Source organism: Bison bison, unplaced genomic scaffold, assembly GCF_000754665.1.
Source record: "Bison bison bison isolate TAMUID 2011002044 unplaced genomic scaffold, Bison_UMD1.0 scf7180017864207, whole genome shotgun sequence".
Lineage (NCBI taxonomy): Eukaryota > Metazoa > Chordata > Mammalia > Artiodactyla > Bovidae > Bison > Bison bison.
Window position 1 is genome coordinate 427,492 of NW_011494779.1, and position 4,117 is coordinate 431,608.

The 4,117-nt window shown below is 36.4% G+C and overlaps 1 protein-coding gene across 3 annotated transcripts in view; it reads left to right on the plus strand.

The window, feature by feature from the left end:
• LOC104992024 (chromosome unknown open reading frame, human C3orf33) overlaps window positions 1–4,117 on the plus strand; it is a 26,800-nt gene that overhangs the window by 6,028 nt on the left and 16,655 nt on the right. The gene's annotated exons all lie outside the window — the stretch shown is intronic.

Sequence of the window (4,117 nt, forward strand, 5' to 3'; positions counted from 1 at the left end):
ACAGGACTAATGTTGAAGCTGAAACTCCAATACTTTGGCCACCTGATGTGGAGAGCTGACTTATTTGAAAAGACCCTGATGCTGGGAAAGATTGAGGGCAGGAGGAGAAGGGGATGACAGAGGATGAGATGGTTGGTTGGCATCACTGACACAATGGACATGGGTTTGGGTGGATTCCGGGAGTTGGTGATGGACAGGGAGGCCTGGCATGCTGCAGTTCATGGGGTCGCAAAGAGTTGGACATGACTGAGCAACTGAACTGAACTGAACTGAATATTCCATTGTGTATATGTACCACAGCTTTCTTATCCATTCATCTGCTGATGGACATCTAGGTTGCATCCATGTCCTGGCTATTGTAAACAGTGCTGCAATGAACATTGGGGTACACATGTTTCTTTCAGTTCTGGTGTGTGTGCCCAGCAGTGGGATTGCTGGGTCATATGACAGTTCTATTTCCAGTTTTTTAAGGAATCTCCACACTGTTCTCCATAGTGGCTGTACTAGTTTTCATTCCTACCAACAGTGTAAGAGGGTTCCTTTTTCATCACACCCTCTCCAGCAGTTATTGTTTGTAGACTTTTTGATAGCAGCCATCCTGACTGGTGTGAGATGGTACCTCATTGTGGTTTTGATTTGCATTTCTCTGATAATGAGTGATGTTGAGCATCTTTTCATGTGTTTGTTAGCCATCTGTATGTCTTCTTTGGAGAAATGTCTGTTTAGTTCTTTGGCTCATTTTTTGATAAAGTCAGGTATTTTTCTGGAATTGAGCTGCAGGAGTTGCTTGTATATTTTTGAGGTTAATTCTTTGTCAGTTGCTTCATTTGCTATTATTTTCTCCCATTCTGAAGGCTGTCTTTTCACCTTGCTTATGGTTTCCTTCATTGTGCAAAAGCTTTTAAGTTTAATTAGGTCCCATTTGTTTATTTTTGCTTTTATTTCCATTGCTCTGGGAGGAGGGAGGATCCTGCTATGATTTACGTCACAGAGTGTTTTGCCTGTGTTTTCCTCTAGGAGTTTTATAGTTTCTGGTCTTACATTTAGATCTTTAATCCATTTTGAGTTTATTTTTGTGTATGGTGTTAGAAAGTGTTCTAGTTTCATTCTTTTACCAGTGGTTGACCAATTTTCCCAGCACCACTTGTTAAAGAGATTGTCTTTTCTCCATTGTATATTCTTGCCTCCTTTGTCAAAGATAAGGTGTCCATTGGTGTGTGGATTTATCTCTGGGCTTTCTATTTTGTTCCATTGATCTATATTTCTGTCTTTGTGCCAGTGCCATACTGTCTTGATAACTGTGGCTTTGTAGTAGAGCCTGAAGTCAAGCAGGTTGATTCCTCCAGTTCCATTCTTCTTTCTCAAGATTGCTTTGGCTATTTGAAGTTTTTTGTATTTCCATACAAATTGTGAAATTATTTGTTCTAGTTCTCTGAAAAACACTTTTGGTAGCTTGATAGGGATTGCACTGAACCTATAGATTGCTGGGTAGTATACTCATTTTCACTATATTGATTCTTCTGATCCATGAACATGGTATATTTCTCCATGTATATGTGTCATCTTTGATTTCTTTCATCAGTGTTTTATACTTTTCTATATATAGGTCTTTTGTTTCTTTAGGTATATTTATTCCTAAGTATTTTATTCTTTTCATTGCAATGGTGAATGGAATTGTTTCCTTAATTTCTCATTCTGTTTTCTCATTGTTACTGTATAGGAATGCAAGGGATTTCTGTGTGTTAATTTTATATCCTGCAACTTTACTATATTCATTGATTAGCTCTAGTAATTTTCTGGTGGAGTCTTTGGGGTTTTCTATGTAGAGGATCATGTCATCTGCAAACAGTGAGAGTTTTACTTCTTCTTTTCTAATTTGGACTGCTTTTATTTCTTTTTCTTCTCTGATTGCTGTGGCTAAAACTTCCAAAACTATGTTGAATAGTAGTGGTGAGAGTGGGCATCCTTGTCTTGTTCCTGACTTTAAGGGAAATGCTTTCAGTTTGTCGCCATTGAGGATAATGTTTGCTGTGGGTTTATTATATATGGCTTTTATTATGTTGAAGTATGTTCCTTCTATTCCTGCTTTCTGGAGGGTTTTTATTATACATGGATGTTGAATTTTGTCAAAGGCTTTCTCTGCATCTGTTGAGATAATCATATGGTTTTTATCTTTCAATTTGTTAATGTGGTATATCACATTGATTTGCGAATATTGAAGAATCCTTGTATCTCTGGGATAAAGCCCACTTGGTTATGATGTATGATCTTTTTAATATGTTGTTGGATTCTGTTTGCTAGAATTTTGCTAAGGACTTTTGCATCTATGTTCATCAGTGATATTGGCCTGTAGTTTTTTTGTGTGGCATCTTTGTCTAGTTTTGGTATTAGGGTGATGGTGGCCTTATAGAATGAGTTTGGAAGTTTACTTTCCTCTGCAATTTTCTGGAAGAGTTTGAGTAGGATAGGTGTCAGCTCTTCTCTCAATTTTCGGTAGAATTCAGCTGTGAAGCCATCTGGTCCCAGGCTTTTATTTGTTGGAAGATTTCTGATTACAGTTTCGATTTCTGTGCTTGTGATGGGTCTGTTAAGATTTTCTATTTCTTCCTGGTTCAGTTTTGGAAAGTTATACTTTTCTAAGAATTTCTCCATTTCTTCCAAGTTGTCCATTTTATTGGCATATAGTTGCTGATAGTAGTCTCTTATGATCCTTTGTATTTCTGTGTTGTCTGTTGTGATTTCTCCATTTTCATGTCTAATTTTGTTGATTTGATTCTTCTCCCTTTTTTTCTTGATGAGTCTGGCTAATGGTTTGTCTATTTTATTTATCTTCTCAAAGAACAACCTTTTAGCTTTGTTGATTTTGGCTATGGTGTCCTTTGTTTCTTTTGCATTTATTTCTCCCCTAATTTTTATGATATCTTTCCTTCTCCTAACCCTGGGGTGCTTCATTTCTTCTTTTTCTAGTTGCTTTAGGTGTAGAGTTAGGTTATTTATTTGATTTTTCTCCTGTTTCTTGAGGTAGGCTTGTATTGCTATGAACCTTCACCTTAGCACTGATTTTACTGAATCCCATAGGTTTTGGGTTGTTGTGTTTGCATTTTCATTCATTTCTATGCATATTTTGATTTGTTTTTTGATTTCTTCTGTGATTTGTTGGTTATTCAGAAGTATGTTGTTTAGCCTCCATATGTTTGTAGTTTTAATAGTTTTTTTTCCTGTAGTTGACATCTAATCTTACTGCATTGTGATCAGAAAAGATGCTTGAGATGATTTCAATTTTTTTGAATTTACCAAGGCTAGATTTATGGCCCAGGATGTGATCTATCCTGGAGAATGTTCCATGTGCACTTGAGAAAAAGGTAAAATTCATTGTTTTAGGGTGAATTGTCCTATAGATATCAATTAGGTCTAACTGGTCCATTATATCATTTAAAGTTTGTGTTTCCTTGCTAATTTTCTGTTTAGTTGATCTATCTGTAGGTGTGAGTGAGGTATTAAAGTCTATTATTGTGTTACTGTTAATTTCCCCTTTCATACTTGTTAGCATTTGCCTTACATTCTGTGGTGCTCCTATGTTGGGTGCATATATATTTGTAATTGTTACATCTTCTTCTTAGATTGATACTTTGATCATTATGTAGTGTCCTTCTTTGTCTCTTTTCACAGCCTTTATTTCAAAGTCTATTTTATCTGATATGAGTATTGCTACTCCTGCTTTCTTTTGGTTTCCATTTGCGTGAAATATCTTTTTCCAGCCCTTCACTTTCAGTCTGTATGTGTCCCTTGTTTTGAGGTGGGTCTCTTGTAGGCAACGTATATAGGGGTCTTGTTTTTGTATCCATTCAGCCAGTCTTTGTCTTTTGGTTGGGGCATTCAACTCATTTACACTTAAGGTAATTATTGATAAGTATGATCCTGTTGCCATTTACTTTGTTGTTTTGGGTTCGAGATTATAAACCTTTTCTCTGTTTCCTGTTTAGAGAAGATCCTTTAGCATTTGTTGAAGAGCTGGTTTGGTGGTGCTGAATTCTCTGAGCTTTTGCTTGTCTGTAAAGCTTTTGATTTCTCCTTCATATTTGAATGAGATCCTTGCTGGGTACAGTAATCTGGGTTG